Here is a 19207-nt window from a genome sequence, read left to right on the forward strand (position 1 = left end):
AATTCACCATAAATACCTTTTTTTCTTGGGTTTTCATGCAGTAGTGAATTTGAGCTGATTGCTAGCCTACTTGGATTAGAGTAAGACAGTATAAGAGTCATTTATGTTTTACAATAATTAATAATTTTTACCAGTTTCATACTCAATAATGTTATGAAGTTGCTAGATATTGACCCCTGGAGACACTGCTCTGCACTGTTGATTAAAAAAAGTGTAAAGGGAAAGCCAGTATTTACTACCAACAGGCCACAATATAAAAAAGTAACATTTTTATTTGTGATGCTTAGTAAATCTTATTTTTCAGTTTATTGTCCTAAATTACTTTAATTTGGTCCATTGCAAATGTTCTCTATGAAAAATAAAGCATTCTCTTCTTAAAGCTGCAATCTTATTGGTCATCTGTTTATTTAGGATCACACTGATGCAGATTTGATGTTCTTGCTTCAAAGCTCTACAACTGTTAAAACAATAAACTTGGTTTCCCCTCTCTCCCAGGCAGGCTTGAGACATTTTTTCCTGCATCATCTTCTCTGGAATCACAGAATGATGAACTATCATAAAAAAAATTATGCTGAGACACTTAGCATGGAAAATTTCAGTCTGAACACTTGAGGCTTGGCAGTGTCACAAGCATTTGAAATCAGAGAAGAAATTAAGCATTTCCTTGATACAGAGAAATGACTTATCTTTTAAACAAAGTCATGCATCTTTTAAACACCAGCCACTTTTAGCCCTGGTCATTTTTTACCATGATAGCCAGGAAAATATATCTTTCTTCTTGTGATATTTCAGAAAATAGAAGGAGTTAGTTGAATCAAGACCAAGTATAAAGAAATTTACTGCAAAAATACCTGGTAGTCCATGTTAAATATGCATAATAGTCTAAACACAGATGAAGAGAAGTTTTGTAGTCTTCACATATAATGTCTCTTGTAGAAAGTGATCTTGTTCAAGCCAAACCGTATACAAATGTGGAAAAGAAATGATTCAATGTCCATACAGACTGTTCTTACTCACCTCTTTCTAGTCAACTTTGAACTTGCTTGCTAATATCAAACAGATTAAACAGAATGGAAAAAAAATAAGAGATTATTATTTACCACGGGAATTTGCAGCTGGGTAGTGAATAGACATGCAGATTGGGAGAAACTCAGCCCTCATACAATTATTTTGACAGCTGTAAACAAGTTAATTAGGAAGTGTACAGCACACCAACTAGTCAGTCACCTCGTACGCAGGGATGTCAAGGCCTGTTTTATCTCTTGTACAACAAAGGAGCAGGAGGTTATGTTATTCTTTGGGAAGGTTTGAACAAGGGAGACAGGGTGTCATGCTCCATCTGTTTTGCTTCTCACAAAACAACCTAGCTGTATACCATGTCATGCAGAAAGACGAACAGCACAGAAACCACTTTCAGTGCATTTTTATCACTTTGTATTCATAGCTGTATCTCATTCACATCAACAAGATATTGTATCACACTACTTAAAGTCTCTGTGAGTCAATCAGAACTATCTCCTCTTTCCCTCCTTTATTAAAAGGCAGTTTATCTGAATAAGAGTCTTAATAACTTGATAGAACTTGATAACTCTCTACAGTCTTGGAAGATGGTTTTCCAGAGCTACTCCTTATTTGAAGTAAGCATGTTTGTATGGTATTTCAAACCATAAGAAAATTAGGTTTCTCTCTACAGAAGTTGCCATAAATAATGCTGAATTCACTTGCCATTCTATCTTGCAGAATATGGATTGAAAAGAGTGCAAAGACTTTTGAGGGAAGGACATTACTGCAGGATTTATGGGGAGAACAGAATTGTGCAGGAACAAACCAGCAGGATGGGAAATTCAGAAAGCTGTTGTAAGCACAAAATCATTTAGTGTTGTATTCTGCAGAGTCTGCAGCAACCCCAGTGACTGAACAATTCAAATAGATAGAAGGGCCTCTGGACAGCTGTCAAAAGAAGTTCACACAACAATACAGGATCACAGTCTATATGGTTTGTTAAGTCAGTGGATGATCAGTCTGTAATACACTCTTGTATATCCAAGCAGCTTATTGGCCTGTGTTTTCCAGGTGCATTCAAGCATTTCTTGGCTGAGATATGCATTCTGTTGTCTTACACGGCAACACTCTCTGGTCTTAAGGCTGCTCCATTTAAAGTTAGATTTTTTGTTTATGGTTTAAAAAAAGTAATTGTTATTCAGCTGGCAGGAATGCAGGGATATTTTCTGTGTTCAGTAAGTAAAAGCAATCAACATGTTTAGACTACTGATACCCTTTTATTGTCTTCACTGCAAAACATACCTCTGCAGATGTACACATTGCAATTATCACGTGAAAAGATAATAAAGCACCTTCTTTGTCAAAAAACTCACTGCACAGATCAACAATGTTAAGAACTGGCAAAGAAAATTCATCTGGATAATCTGCAAGGGTAATACTGTAGCAGCCTTTTCAGTTTGAGCCTATGATTTCCAGTTGCATGATTTTAAAGGTTACTTGCTACAGAAATGTAACTACAGAGTTATGCAAGTCATAAATTTTAAATAGTTGGCTGCTTGGAAAGAGATGTCTACTGAAAATAAGCAGAGGCTTCTTCTACAACTTCACCTCAGAAAGTCAGACCAAATATTGTTTGAGATCTTAGATCATACACAGCACAACATACAGTTTTTTTCTTTAGTCAGCACCCAGCACTAAGGCAAAGCAATAGCTTATGCCACTGTGCCTGCAATTCCCAAGAGATACCTAAAGAAGGTATAGTAATATATTTGTATTTCACAATAATCGATGCAAACACATTCTTATAAATTTGTTTTTAAACAAAGAGTATTGATTTAATAATATCATCTTTACAGGAATAGCGAACGCCATTTTTTCCTTTCCTTCCTGAACACAGTGCACTAACATCTTAGAGTAAAATAATAACGAATATAGTACTGTAATTTCTTCCAGTTAATCATTCCATTATGCTGGACATTCCTATGGCTGCCTTCAGCCACATATCAAATTGAAGTCAAATATGTCCACTTAAACTCACAAGGCAGAAAGGAACGATTGAGACAGTTGTAAACAAGTTACCATGCCAGGACCCTACATGCATATATCTTAGAAAGAGGCGTGCATAGCCACCACAGGCTCAAAGATGTTATCTGTGAATATTAGAAGGAACAAGACCAAAATAGGAAGAGCATGAATCAGAAGGCATCTGAAAATGCTGATAGGCTCTTGGACTAACTTTCTGTAGTGGCACATTGGAAGACTTTCTGAATTAGAAAGCTGTCTGTCTCTCTGATCAGAGAAACAGGAACATGCACACACATTTTCATAAACAAAAAGAATTTCTTCAACAAACTTGAATTATGGGTTTTTAATCCAAGTAGGCATGGGAAATCTAGTGCTGTCATTATGTCATTTACAAAACAAAAATACAAAGGAAAAGTAATTCTTGCCTAATATGTGACCTTTTTACTTTCATTCTTGAGTGAATTGCATGGTTTTCGAGTATAAACAGATGGGAAATCAAATTGTACATCAATGACTTGTTAGCTCAAACTTCCGACAAACACCTTATCATAGAAGTTTGCCATAAACTAAGAGAATCTGGGTGTTCCTTGTTTTATCCTTTATCCTTATGTTGGAGAATGGCTCAGAGACAAGGGTCCTGAGCCCACCGAGCAATTGTACGATCAGAGCCTGTTCTAGGGGCTGATGCTGAGCCTCACCGATGCTGGGCCTCACTAGGGTTTGCCTGCAGCTGCTCGCAGCTGCTGATACATGAAGAATGTCAAGGACACTTCGGCCTTGTGTACCGTGGTGTGTCAAAAACAGGTTAAGAGGAATCAGAAATAGTGGTCTGAGAAACCTAGTGTTATGGTAATGGTGGCCTGAGAAACTTTGTGTTATGGTACCGTTGTGTATCGAAAACAAGTTAAGAGGAATTAGAAATAGTGGCATGAGAAACTTAGTGTTATGAGAAGCTTGTGCTGTTAGCTAACTGCAAGTAGGTGGACCGTGCGAATACGACCTTTAGAGCTTAAGCCAATCAGCTAGTGACTAGTAGGCATAATAATTAGCGTTGTCTGTATAAATATATGTACCCTGGACCAATAAAGATATATGATGCTCTATCACCCACATTGAATCCGTCTCGGCGTGTCATTCCTCCGTGGCTCCGCATCCTTAATCTGCTTTAAACCAACAAAAAGCTCTTTGCCATCAAACATCAATAAAATTAGACCGCTCACCCCAAGAATATCCATGTGACTGAACAGACTGTGGATTTGAAACAATCCTGTTCATCTTTTTAAATACTATCCTTTCAGACTTCGACAACACAGAAACATGAATTTCTGAAATGCTCTTTGTATTGTATGAAGAGATAAATGCATGTGAATGACTTCTTACCATGCTAACATCCGCTATAAATTGTTGGAAAAGACTTCAGATACTCAGTTCCTCTCTTCCCTCTCTCCAACTTTATAATTTTATTGTATTTTTAATTCGAAGCAATATAAAGAAGAAAAAAATCATGCCCTTATATCTTAAAGCTCTACAGATGTTAGCTGATATAGAAGATGCCGAATGCAACATAAAGACAACTCTAGTGGGATTTTGGAGAAGATGAAATAGAGATAACAATAATGAATAAAGTTTGGGACTATTTCTTCTAAAATCTGAGAAATATCTGAAGAAAAATACATATCTACATTACATATCTAATAGTTTTAGTAAAGAGAACAAATTATACTGCACTTCAGATACTGAGCCCAAAAAAAAATCATGGTTGTGAGGTAAACAAGAAACAAAAATTTTTTTCTTTCTTTATAAACAATAAAATGTAAGTTCCTGATTTTTGAAAAATGTCTTCTATAAGCTGTTCTGTTTCATAAATCTACAGCCGTGCTCTAAAACTCTAACAATTGGAAAACACTTGTCCTGGGTTCAGCTAGGATAGCATTAATTTTCACAAGAATCTGGGAGGGTTCACAGCCAGTACATACGACCCAAAGCAGCCAAGGGAGTATTTGACACCATGCAGATGTCATGTTCAGTATATAACTAGAGGAGCTGGCTGGTGGTGGTGGGCAGTGATTGTGGCTTAGAAAGGGTCTGAGTGTGGGGTACCGGGTGGTGAGCAATTTCACTGTGCATCACTCACTTTATTTATTCATTTTAAGAGTATTGCTGTTGTTATCTCTTTCTTCTATTCTTGTGTTGTTCTATTAAACTGTCCTTATCTCAACCTCCAGGATTTTACTCTTTTTTTCTTCTGATTCTCCTCCTCATCCCACCGAGGGGGAGAGAAGTGAATGAGTGGCCATATGGTGCTTTACTGCTGGCTGAGCATAAACCACCACAACACTAAAATATGAAACCACAAGTCTACAAAAATTTTGGTATTTTATTGAAAGACCTGGCATTGTATTATTGCCTTAGTACCACATACTTTAAAATTTTCCTACTAGTCTGAATCTCAGGCACCACTTGCCTTCTTTTTATAAGAGCTTCCTCTTTGGGGCTTCTTTATTTATGCCAATCACACTGACTTACACATCTATTGCACTATCTTTTTTCTGACATCCTATCTCGACTGATAATACATCACTCTCAGCCCCAGCACACTTTAAAACTTCAGTGATAAAACCAGCCAACCAACTAACCAACCAAAATCCTACTACCCAGCCTCTAGCTGTTTATGACAGGAAAAAATCAGCCAAGGATTGGCCAACTCTTAATTCTCCTCCAGCATGTAGATAGCCAGATAACATAGTGATAGACTGCAACAGCTAAAGTTTCAAGAACCAACTTCTTCCCCTATTTAAAGAGCTGATAAAACATAGCTCAGACAATACGATCCTCAGCTGTGTGATGTACCAGCACCTTCAGCTTTTGCAAATCTGAGTGTGCCTGACTGTGTGGTGTTTCCCTTACTGAGTAAGAGCCTGTGCTGGGTTTCTCTGGTGGTTTTTTTTTAGTAGTAGGAGAGGGGCTACAGCAATGGCCCCTGTGCGAAGGGGAACCTGAGAGGGGGTTGGGACTTGTGAGGAGGAGTTATGAGGAGGACACTGGTGTGAACACCCAGCTCAGTGGAAGGAAGGAGAAGCAAGGCAGGGAGTTGTGTTGGAGCACAAACCCCTGTATTCCCATGGTGAAACAGCAGGTCTGGCCCCCTTACCATCCATGGAGATCAGCAGTGGAGTAGAGACCAACATGAAGCTTGTGGAGGAGCCCACACCAGGACAGGCTTCTGAACTTAAAGGAAGCTGGGACACTGAAGGAAGAGGCAGCCCCTGATCTTGTAGGACTGCAACACACAGGATCACCCACACCAGAGCAGCTCAGGAACAGCTGCATCCTGTGGGAAGGACTCATGCCGGAGAAGGTTCATGGAGGACTGTCTCCAGTGAGAGGGGAGCCACGTGGAACAGGGGAGGGATGTGCAGCGAGAAGGAAGGAGTGGCGAGCTGACTGTAAACCCTGTGCTGCTGGAGTTTTCAGTAGTTCCTTCACATATTTTTGTTCACATTCTTCATCTACCAGCAATGTAGAAGTGCAGCAGATTTATGTCTAACAGATTAGTACTATACAGCAGGACCCACATATGTTGATTACCCAACATACCCAAACTGATCACCCCTAAGTATGTGCAAATATTCTGTAATACTATATGACTTATACAAAGAAAGTCTCATCTTGTTAGAAAGACTACTTAAAACTGGCTTATAACATAATTATACTTCGTCCTCTTTTTACTTTAATGTTCATTGGGCTCACACTTTACAGCTAGCATGTAAAAGGTACTTTTCTACTATATTACAATGGAAGAGAAGCTGTTAAATAAAATGAAGAAAACCCTTTTTCTGAATGTGTATGTTCATTTTATTATACTTTGCCTACATAATATCAAGTAAATAGAAAAGACATTAGCAAGAGCAGTACAGATTTTATTGAAGTGGCAGCCTGTAGTGCTTTAGATTTATAGTTCTGGTTGAAAACATCAAATGATCTTACGCTGGACAGAAAAAAAAAAAAAATCAAGCATATTTTTCTGTGAATTGGTGAAAGCAATCTCATACTTCTTTCTTGTGCATGTTTTGTGTGTGAGGAAAAAAAGTTGAAATAGCTCTTGGCCAACCAAAAAAAATTGCAAAACTTCATGAATTCAGAGACTTCCTAAAAGAAACAAGCAATAATAAACCATTTTCAAAGACTTGCTATATAACATTGAGAAAGCGTTTTATTCATATTCAGCTTGGAGAGTTTTTTATTTATTTTAAATGCAGATGGTCTTAGAAATAAAGCAGCTAAATTAATATTTTTTTTTTATTTCGAGTGATATGTAGACACATCCAAATAAGGATTTGGAAGCAGTGTGCCATGAGTTGTCTTTGGACACATCTTTATTCAAATTGGAGATATATTATTTCCTTCCTCAACTGTAACCTCATCTGTCCCCACCTACACAGAAGAGATGCATTTATTTTGGCTAAGATAAATATTTGAACAGTGATGTTTTCAGAAGAGTAAAGACAAGGATGTTAGAAGAACTGTGGAGAAAGATAAGGGTTGATAGGGCAGGGCATAGAGTACAGAGCTGCATGCAAAACATGGTTAAAAATAATGATAGGGATAATAACAGTTTTCTTACATATCCAGGTAATCTGCTAACATTGTTGCTATTAAATGAAATTTTTCTTGAATCAGCTAAAAAGATTCCAGTTCCGATAAGCCTTAGTATACCATCTGCTAATTTATCACAATCTTCCCCAAATATTTTTTACAATTGACAAAAAAGGACTTTACAAATGAAAAGAGAGCCAGAAAAATAACTTATAACCTAATCATGTCCTTTCAATCTACTTGTAATCTCTGTCCATGTCCTACATCTTTCTTCTCCCTTGCTAATGGGATGTGCAACCCCATTCCAAACCACAAATACTCCTGTAAATCATATTTCAATAGATGTATTGTTTATTTTCCCTAAGCGATCCCATGTGACAGGAATCAAAGAGTTGCAAGTATTAGAAGTTAGAGAACCACCTAGATATGTGCAAAATCAGACTTTGGGACAGTGATTTATTTTTTACATCCTGTCACTTTGGAAATACTCTATTTTTCTTTCTCATAATCATGGTAAAAGGTGAAGATAATGTTCAAGACATTAAACTCACTGGAGTAAGAGCTAATAATTTAGCTGCACTAAATTGCCTAACATGTTTCTTATGATCACATTTTTGTGTGTTGTCAATGATAATTGTCAGGCTCACAGAGCCACCAGAGAAATAGTTACGTATTTTAAGACTATACAGTACTAGCAGGTTAGAACTGTCAACTAAGCCTTCCTAAGTTATATTTGACAGTAACAGGACAACTCAAGAGTGCTCTACTGTGTTTACAGGTTACCTCTTATTGTGTTGGTCTGTTCTCAGCCTGTTGAGCATGTTCATAGTCTGTTGGAACAATGAAAAAACAAAAGATTTTGATCTTCTGTTTGATAACTTATTTGGAAGCACAGTTTCACATTTTTTGTCCCCTTTTAAAATACAGACAAAATTCTTGCAGATTTCTCTCTGTATAATATAAATCCTTTTTAAAAAAAAAAAAAAAAAAAAAGTATGCTAAAAACATACAACATGCTACTTTTTGCATAATATATCATGTTTCAAGCAGAACAGAATTGAAAAACAAACAAGCCAATAGAAAACTAAAATTTACAATGATGTTTGCAGGAACAATGAGAAAAGTACAATTAGAGGTTATGAACAACCTACTTAGCATGACATTTCATTCTATTACAACCTGGGTGCAAATCTATGTTTGAACAAAAAAGCCCATTGAGATACCACCAGATAAGAATCTCCCTCCCAAATTTATAACAACATGGACATTCAGTCCAAATTCACAAGCACAGATGACTATGTGGTATTTAAAAGAGTGGGGAAAAGGAACAGCAAATCACATACTCTGCCTCCAACAGTGTCAGTCTATTACCTACAGTGAATTCTTGAAGACTTGTACCCCGACTTGCATTAAACACATCAAATGTACCAGCTGCTGACTCCTTTCTGTGCCTTTTATTCTCTAAAGATACAAGTGAACTATGTTATGTCCTTATACTTTGCCTTATCCTCCCCAATTAAATGTTCTCTAGATTGAGTCACCCAGAATTAAAAAAAAAAAAAAAAGAAATCTGTCATTCTTCTTGAAAGGAAAAGGTTCATCAGTTTTTAATCAACTCTGCTCAGAATAATAAAAAGCAAAATGTACCTCAGCTCTGAAAAATTTTGATGTTTTCCTGTAGGAAATTATTGATTTGCCATTCTGAAGTGACTTGCCAAACAAAGAACATTTATTTATCTGAGCTTGATTGCTGAGGAAATGATGCCAATGTGATTACATTAAAGCACTGCTGCCTCTCTGCATTCATGAAAATCCTTGAATAACTTGTGAGACAGATGATGACTGCAAATAGATTTGACAAAAGAAACAAGGAGACTCAGTGGCTACTGAGATCTTGCAACTTTATGGAAAGAAGCCACCGCTGAAGTAGGGGAACCCTATGCAATTCCTGACTGCAGAAAACCATTATTTGTAGCTCTCATCTTAAACTGCAAAGCCAAAGGAGTGCTTATGAGGCCTTAGCTCACTTCTTATATCCCAGTATCTGACTTACTTTTTAAGTTTTTAAGATGGGGGGGGGGGGGGAAAAAAAAGTGGGGGTGTTTTTATTTTAGCATATAGAAATTAATACCTTGTCTATCTGAGAAACATTTAAAATTTCATTTTACTGTGAATTTCAGTGCTTTGCTCTGTTTACATAACAGAAGAAGAATGTGAAATACCAGAGTTTTCTTTAAACAAGTAGGGAGAAAATCCAGGCCCCTTTTAGACTTGCATAAAAACTAAGAGGAAACAATTTTAAAACATCAACAGGCAGTCACAGCTGGTGAGAACCCCGTTCTTGCATTCATACCAGTTCATTTGACCCAAATCATCTCAAAGAACTGAGGGAGTACAGAAGCAACATAAAACCAGATATAACTCAGGGCCTCCTCCACCAAGTGGTGGCTGCACTGTGTTTGTGATGAATGAGACAGTTGCAGCTCTGTCTGGGATCTACTCTGACATGTTTAAAAGCAGTAATACCATTAACAGTGAAGATTAGAAATATTCAGAATCATTAATGCCTGACAAGTTGGATCATAAGTTGCTCCCACATCCTAAGGTGCTATAAAAACTATGTCAATCAAAGATTGAATATTTAATACATCAGATAAGAACTGATGTTTCAGACATTTGTTTTAATTTGAAAGCAAGCTCTTAACATTCAAGGCTGTCAAGACATTGTAAGAAAAAATTATATTTCCGCCCTTTTGTAATGCTAGAAAAAATTACAAGAAGAAATCATACTCTGATTGATACTGCCCTTTAGAAGTGGTTGATAGGTGACATACCACTAAAGTGAATCTCAGGAATGCAAGATGGATCCTACAAAGCTACTAAAATGAAAACTTAAATTATTTGGAATATTTGGCTATATTCCCTGCTTATATCTCTTCGGCTTCCTAAGAGACAAATGCTGCTTAAAAAAAAAAAAAACAAAAAAACAAAAACAAAAACAAAACCAAAAACCCCAAAAAACACCCAGAAAAAAACAACAAGCAATAACAATTACTTTACATACAAATTACATAAACTGGCAATTATTTTCTACTCAGGGGTATTACTTTTTCAGTTAACCTTTTGGTTTATGCTCTAGACAGTATGCAGCAAATGGAACTTTTTCCCAAGTAGTAAGACAAATCTACCATAGATTTTACATAGATTAATATCTTCTAACTGCTAACTGGTTTAGTTATAAATTCCGTTTATCACCTATTTATGTCTCCAAGTGGACAGCACATGATCAGGACTCAGAAGGGGCACCAAGGAAAGAAGAGGTTAGGAGTCCCAGAAAAATATCTGTGGGTTAGGTAGCTGAATGGTGAGGAAACTTCAATCCATAAAGGCACAGACCCCATCAGCAATATGCGTTGCCTTTGCTGTTGAAAATTCAGTGTGTGAGGCAACTAAAGAGAAAACTGTAGTTAAGTACCAACAAGAAGCATCAGCGCACTCATTGAAATTCATCCAACCTCTAAGCTAATACAAAATATTGCATAGTCTCAATATTATATTTGTCGTTATAGAGCAGTTATGTTGTCATACTTGTGACAGTCTATGGAAATGAACAAAGAACAGTCTAGAGGAAGAAGAAATCCTATCACCAACAGATATGATTGGGGGAAAAAAAAAAAAAAAGACAAGCTTCTAGACACATAGATTTATCTTCGGATCCCTTGCCTGAAGATTAAAATGTATCATGACAACTACTGGCAAGTGCAAGAATGCAAGCACAAGACAATTCATTAGCATCAGGACTTGTGCTCTTGATCTGAGCATACTACTTTTGTCCTAATTGCACATTTACTTTAAAGTTTTAGCAAGATACTAATGTACCTATAATGTACCTATAATCTCTAGTATGATACAAGAAAAATGTTAGGAAGGGTTTGGGAATTAATCTTGAAGAAAGAGTTCAAGCATAGTCCAAAGCAATATTATTAGCTCAATGTCTCCACTTTCAAATCACAGAATCATTAAGGCTGGATTGGACCTCTAGAAATCTTCCAGCACAAACACTGATCAGGTAGAATAATCTAAAGCAAGTTGTCCAGAATGATGTTCAATCAGGTTTTTAATATCATCATGTATGGAGAAGCCATAAACTCTCTGGACAACCTCTTCCAGCATTTGGCCACCTCACATTGGGGATAAAAAAAAAATAATAATAAAAAAAAAAGGGGTTTTCTTGTTCCATCTTGTTCATATGGAATTTCATGGCTTTCAGTTTGTGTCCATTACTGTTGTCCTGTCACTGGGCAGCACTGAGGAGAACCTGGATCCTTCTTTAATTCTTCCCATCAGGTATTTATACACATTAATAATATTCCCCACTTGAGCCTTCTGTTCTTCAGGCTACAGTGCTGCATCTCTCAGCCTCTCCAGAAAGATGCTCCAGTCCCTAAATCATCATTGTGGCCCTGAGCTGGAGTTGCTCTGGTCAGACCATGTTTTCTGTGCTGAGGAGCCAAGAACTAGATGCAGCACTCCAGGGCCTCCCCAGGGCTGAGCAGAGTGGAAGGTTCACGTCCCTCAGCCTCTTGGCAACTCTCCTTCTCATGCAGCCCAGGACACTGTAATCATTCTGCGTTACAATTCAGTTCTTTTCTGATGCCTGTTCGAGAATCTAGAATGGAAAACAAAACTATTCCTTCAATAAATATAAAATAACACTCTTTATATTTAAAAACACAGTGACCATTTATGTACTAGAATACACTTTGTGCACCGCATACTGAAAGATAGCTGATATAAAACTCAGCACAGGGATCCCATGTTCTGCTTTGAAACATAACTTCACTTTGTTCCAGCAGCAAACATATCACATCCAGAGAGAGGCAGCCATAATATATCCAGACAGCCACAGCCACCATAGAGTTCCTTACAAAGCAAGAAAACCTAAAACAAATCTATATTATCTAATGACACTTGAGTGGGTGGGGTTTTTTGAGGGCGTTTGGGGGGGGGGGGGAGGTGGGGTGCAATCATGTCCATACTTTAGGGCTTTTAATTACTATAACTGATACAATTTAATGATCCGAATTAATAACTTTAGGCCAATTATCATAGCAACATTTTGTATCACCAAATTGGTTGTAGATATATCTGTAGCACAAAGCTCCAACCCACTGCACTGCTAATAAGAGAAACTCTTCTTCCCAGATTTGCCACACAGTGTGTACATATATATATGCAAGGGATAAAGCATTGTGAGGAACAGGAAAGGCTGGATTGATTGGTCTGTTGGAAATTCTGCTTTCATTTATAAGGCTCATCACAAAGGTAAATCATGAGTGATCCCATAATTCTGAGTTGAAAAGCTCGGCACTGCTCACCTGAATGAAAATTAAAACCTCATTTTTTATTTTTTTTTCTAAACGCTAGATGCCACTATCTGCTTCTGTGCTGTCCTTTCTTTCATAAGTGCATCAGAGCAGAAGAATAAGATTATTATAAGAGTAAGATTTTTTCACTCACAACTAAAGTAAGAATATAATAAATTTTGCAAGGCCTTAAAATTATTTCATAGGGATTTGACCATCATAAGGGAAGGCAGACAATAATCAACATTTTTTTTAAAAAATGTTAATCTTAGCCATAATTATTTAAGACAGTTTTTTTGTTTGCTTGTTTTTTAATTTGAGAGACAAGTTACTTTTAGAATAGTTCATACATCTATAACTGGAGAAAGATTTTTGTGGAAATTTCAGGTGACAGGTTACACAGCCAATAAACAGTTATGGAATTGCTAACTATAATGGAGGTTTCTCAAGTGAGTTGTGAGTAATGTAATGTCTGCATCAATATTCCATGTAAAAATCACCAGAATTACATTATTGATTTGACTAAATTTATTGCTATTCTGATCATTCCAATCCATTGCTTTTGAAAACAATTTTAAATTAATAGCAAAGATATATTCTAGGTAATATGCTCCTGGGAGATTACTGCGCTTCTCAGTTGGTTAAATCCACTCAGCCTTCAGTGTGGGGCTGCAAACACTTCTAAAATTGTGTAGCAGTCTTCCACAGAAATCATCAAGAGTCATGTCTTACTGCTTTCATAAAATGTGGTTTACACCTCTCTGAGTAATTGAATTTTCCTAGGGTTATGGGCAGGCTGCATATTTGTGTGCACCAAAATACTGTGCAGCCCTTGGGAAAGAGCAGCTCTTTCTATTGTAGGAGGTCTAATCAGAGATTACTTTGTGAAATTTACACTGGACATTTTTCACTCTAAAATGTTAATTAACAAGGAGATGAGTTTTTCTAGGAGAAAGAAAAGTCCCATAGAGTATATAAGTGCTCTTAGAGAAGTTTGGAAAGGCTTCCTGCATATAATACAAATATTAAGTCTCTAATATATTTCATTACCAGTATAAGTGTAAACCAACTTTCTCTACTGCCAAAAAAAATTAAGAAAAATTAGTTCTTACAGTCAGGTCAAAATCTGACACTTGACAAAGAACACAAATGAAGAATGAGTCATGACAACAGTGTTAGTGGGGCTTTCCTTTCCCTAATGTGGGTAGATACTAAAAACTAAATAAACCATCAAATTATTCACAGTTATACAAAAATATATTTGGAAGCAGACATCAAAAGATAGATAGATTAATAGATAGATAGACAGACAGATAGATATCCACAGGCACAAGTATAAGAATGAATTAACAATCAAACAAACAGGAAAGCTGGATCACAAATAAGGAGAACAGGTAGAGGACTGAAGTTAAAGTCATCCTGTGACACTCAGCAGTTTATATCTATTAATCAACTTTTGCTCACTGACTTTAAAATGTGTTATGGAGAAAACCTCAGTTCACTAATTTTTCTCCCCAGACTGTGAAAATAAGAACATAGCACAATTTTTACTTGATGCTTAATATTTTGGGCACAAGAAGGGGAACAAAGTTCTTCACAAGAAACTGAAACAGCATGAACAAAGTCACTTGTATAAAACAAGGCAGCATTGTATCTCCCCTTGTGAATACAGTGCATATTTAAGCTAACAAAGTAATTGAGTTACTTAATCCTCTCCTCATTTTCATTAGTCCCATTTTGCTTCTGTAAGAGTCCTGGCAGGTTATTAAAGAAAATACTATTCAGCAAATAAATAGTGTAAAAGTGTTCAATATAATGTCTTAAGTGCAATCAGGGCTGCCATGTTGAAAAATGTTTATAATGCTACATAAATTCCAGGAAAATCTTATAATTTCATACATATTAATATCATTGAACTCAGTATCACCTTGAACATTGCATTTCCTCACCAGTGGAGGCCAATGCTTCTTGGAAGGCTGATGCTGCTGTTTAACATTAGTTGACAAGGGACCAGTTTTGGTAAATCTTAAGATCCATCAAACTGTTTTATAACACAAGAGCAGTATTGTTGCGCTGATTTTCTGCTTCCCACCCCTGCTCCAGTCTTCAGGATGGTGGCATTGAAGACAGCTCTCTGAGAGCTCCTGTTCCCACCAGGTATTCCCAAGCCAGCTAGATATGAGCAAGCAGCATTCCTACCTATCACAACACCAGATCCCACTTCCCGGAGAGTGAAAAAATCTCTGCAACACCAGAATCCATTGGAAAATCCAAGGACATGGATTTGTTTAGCAATGATTTATCAGAGACAAAAATGAAATATTTCACACTGCAAGTATGACATCAATATGAGCAGACTGTACAACTTACAGACTGCTGAAGAAATGCACTGTCATCTACTTTGATTACAGTGCTTGAATAAAGTTTGTATGTTATGGAGATTTTTGGAATTTCCACTTTGTTCCAGTAAAGCCAAGACAGGACAAGAAAATACTCTTCCAACTTGTTTCCCAGTCACCTTTTGTGAACAGAAAACACAGCAGCATCTATCTATAATACTTTATATACTATAATTCGATAGTGCTTTATAATAATACTCTAATTCCTCTATCACCACCCTGTCTTTCCTAAAGAAGCAAATGAAACACCACTGGAACAGGTTGAGAGCAGACACAAAATTCTATAGTTTTCAATTTCTCTGAATTCCTTAGGAAATCAAGATTAAGTGATTCACTGATATTTAAATAAAAATCACCAAGAAGTTATCAGTATAAGTACCTTTTTTTGCATGAACCATGGCTCTATTTTAAAGACATCTGAGGTTGATTAAAAATGATGTAACATGTAACAGCAGTTTGTTAATTTACAAATAATGAAGGGAAAAATTTTTTTTTTTTTTTTTTTTTTTTTTTTTAGGCTAAGGGAAGATGTTGCAAGAAGCATAGAAATTACATGCTGGGGACCTAAGTGTGACAAGGATCCCTTTCTACCAGGCAGAAAAGCTGAATACTGGTGTTCAAAATAGTTATACCTTAACCAGACACAATGGGCAAAGGCCAAAAGGCCAAAGCAAAAATGGTGGCACAAGCAAGGGAAAGGACCAACACAAACACCACCTATCAGACCGACGATAAGAACCGTCCTCATCTCCTGAGATCCCTCAGGGTGCTATTTTCAGTGGTGCCTGAGGAACTATCCTTTGACTCACCTTCCCTTGACAACATCTCTTTATCTGCCTGGAAGTTCTGTTTGGGTAGAATGAAGCAGGGTTTGGCTGGAATGGGTTTCTCTAGCTTTGGGGTTTTTTTGATGGGTAGGTTGCTTTTAGCATTTGCCTGGGAATTTCCAGTGGCTGGCAGTTTGGTTAGAAACAATGCACAAGCAGCGAGCCCAGACCTTCAGGGAAATTTCTAGATCACAAGCAAGGCTAATGCTTCCAGGAAACATCAGACAAAACTGGGTTTTTTACCTATGTGAATCAACTCATGTGAATCAAGAAAACATTTAGGAATATTCATGCAAAAAGTTAAAAGGAAACAAAATATTCAATATAAATAAGTCTATAGAAGCAGAATGCATCAAATGGACACTGTCTTGAGTCTAGGACAGCAGAGAGGAATTGCAAAGTACATTATGCCTGTGTAGGGCCCAGGTATGCATAGCAACATCAAATAAAAAGTCTACAAACTCAGATAACCACACTATGAGTCTCCATTTGGAGAAGCACTTGAAGAAAACCTAGCTACCCATTTCTACAACTGAATATATTGAGACATTGGCTCTTAAATTCACTTTGCTTTCTAACAGTTGCATCTATCGTGATGCCCTAAGGGTATATAAAACTATCTTTTAGTTGCACTGATCTCACACAGAGGAATCCTGGAAAGCAGCCTCAGGCAGTGACAAAAAATGTATCCTGCACAATAACCTGATCAGTAAGACATATCCAGGGAAAGAAAGTAAGCTAGTTCTTACAAATTCCCCTTTTTTACAGTCCTTACATAATACTGTTAGTTTCAAAATATGTCAGCCACAGTAACACCTATTCTTCCACAAAATATCTGAAATTTTTAGGTGTGTCGCAAAGTGAGCAAGTGAAGCAGTCAAAACTGTTACAAAACATCCATAATTCCAGTCATTGCACAAAAAAATTCAGTTCTAACAATGTTGTGGTAACATTGCATATCTCTGTATATTCTCAGATAGAAGGAAATTTTATTTTGTAAATTTAGAATCCCTTCCTCTTTTCAACGCAATTAACATTACAGAAGTGAAAATGCAGTAGTCTTTGTTATTCATGCAGCAGGGTTGGTTAAATCTGTGTTTATTTTTCCCCCTGCATAGTCTTCAATCCAGCTGTATGTTTTTCTATAAATTGTATTTCAGTTTCTAAGGATTAAGAGTAGGTCCCTGGATCCTTGTTTTCTCCTCTGAAGTCTGTATTTGAAATTCAACCTTAAAAAAGTTCACACTTTCTGAAAGTGTGATCACATCTATTAATTTTCTTGCTGAGTCTTGCCATTCTTTGGCGACATGGTTCATTACAATTTGAGGTTCATGGTCCACTCGTATTTACACTGGGGTACATCTAGAACAACCTGGAGATGCAGAACAAATATGATGCAGATGACAAAGGAAGTTTTCTTTTAGATTTGCTTTTAGAATAAATCTGTGGAGAGAATAAGGACTAAAACAGAATGCTGAATTGGAGATCAATTTCATCACTTTGGGCTGAAACCAGGGAAGTCTAGCCAAATATATAATGCACTGTCCCGACCCAGGAAAGTCCGGTCAGGGGAGATTCATTCTTATTGCCAGAGTGAGATTAAGACCAAATGAGGTCAAATGGCTCATATATTGAGGTGTCGTCGCTCCTCCCAAGGATTGTTTGGCATATCCTAAAACCTGTCTTGTTCACCCTCACCCATCACTCAGCAGTGGTGCACATGCCCAATACTGTCTCGGGGGCGGGGGGGGGGGGGGGGGGGGGGGGGCCTGTTAGGTTCAGGGTCTCTTTTCTGTCCCCGGGTCTGGGCGCGCTATGCAAGGGTAAGGTTTTCCATATGTATAGCTTTTCCGGGAAAGGTTTGGGGATTTCCAAGAAATCATTTACATGCTCTAACAAATGTGGTGGTGGTTGTAGGGTGTCCTTCAGTGGTCAACTGATGAAGGCTCAGAGTCTTCCTCCTGATTGAATGTTTGACTTTAATTGGATTTGCATCCTAAATGTGGTTCAAACTAGTCTAACAGGATTGATGCAAGCTCAGGGTCTCTCTATCTTATCTCCAAGGTAGTCCTGCTTCCTTTATCTTCAAGGATGTATTGTTCTTTGTAATGTTACATGGATGTCTTATGGGGGTGTAGCAGTTTCTGTGACTATGTTTGCTAAAGCATTAGAAACTTAGTAGAAGGTGGGGTGCTCCAACAATGTTGAGGCAGACATCTGTTGGTGGTTTCGACACAGTCCAGCAATGTTGAGACAGACATTCATTGGTATAAACATCTTTTAGACACAGTCCTTTACATGCACCCACGTACTGAGCTGCATTAAGCCCTATTTGTTACTTGATTAGAGCTCCAGAGCCAGATTCTGATGTTTGCCACAGCCAGTGCCAATCCTGCCTCTGAAGAGACACACACCTTTCCACCATTTGGGTGAGGGAGAAGGAGTAGAACAGCTTCTACCCTGGCCAAAATAATGCAAGAGGGTTCGTTTGAAATTACCTATCCTCACCAGACAACTACATAAGTCAACCTCTCTCCTTGTCAGCTTTGTTAGTTTACCCAAAATTTTGTGTGTGTGCTTAACTTTTAAAGTTGCCTCAGCACCAGTTTTTCCCTCTGGCAGTGCCAGTGCTTCATTTTTCTCTTAAAACTATGGTGCGTATTTCTGCTTTCACAGAGCTCAACTGTGGATCATTTTAGACTTAAGACCCAACAGAATAGTCTTACATGATGAAGTTGCTTTCAGGCACACAAGGATGCAGTCTCTTTATAGAAGATAAGACACTCACCCCGCAAAACCCATGTTTCCAGTAAAAGAGGGTGTTATTACTAATATTTCCTCTCTCATGGGTTTCCCAGAGCCCTGTGTCTCAATCAGGAACTATCCAACTCCTCTCTAGGTACATCTGGGACACTGCTGCCTCAGGATGCTCACTATATACCCACTGCACAAACACATGCTGCAAGAGTGATGAGGTGTAACGGGTTTGTGG

At 37.5% G+C, this 19207-nt stretch overlaps 1 long non-coding RNA gene across 1 annotated transcript in view; it reads right to left on the reverse strand.

The window, feature by feature from the left end:
• Positions 1 to 6905: 6905 nt before the first annotated feature.
• Positions 6906 to 19207, reverse strand: part of LOC116963248 — a 133675-nt gene continuing 121373 nt past the window's right edge. Inside the window, exons 8-9 of the long non-coding RNA XR_004408049.2 lie at positions 8407 to 8453; positions 6906 to 7176 (exon numbers count right to left, since the gene is read on the reverse strand). This is a non-coding gene — a long non-coding RNA (uncharacterized LOC116963248). The remainder of the gene's footprint in view (positions 7177 to 8406; positions 8454 to 19207) is intronic.

This window comes from Tyto alba, unplaced genomic scaffold (genome assembly GCF_018691265.1).
Source record: "Tyto alba isolate M040663 unplaced genomic scaffold, T.alba_DEE_v4.0 Super-Scaffold_27, whole genome shotgun sequence".
Taxonomy (NCBI): Eukaryota; Metazoa; Chordata; class Aves; order Strigiformes; family Tytonidae; genus Tyto; species Tyto alba.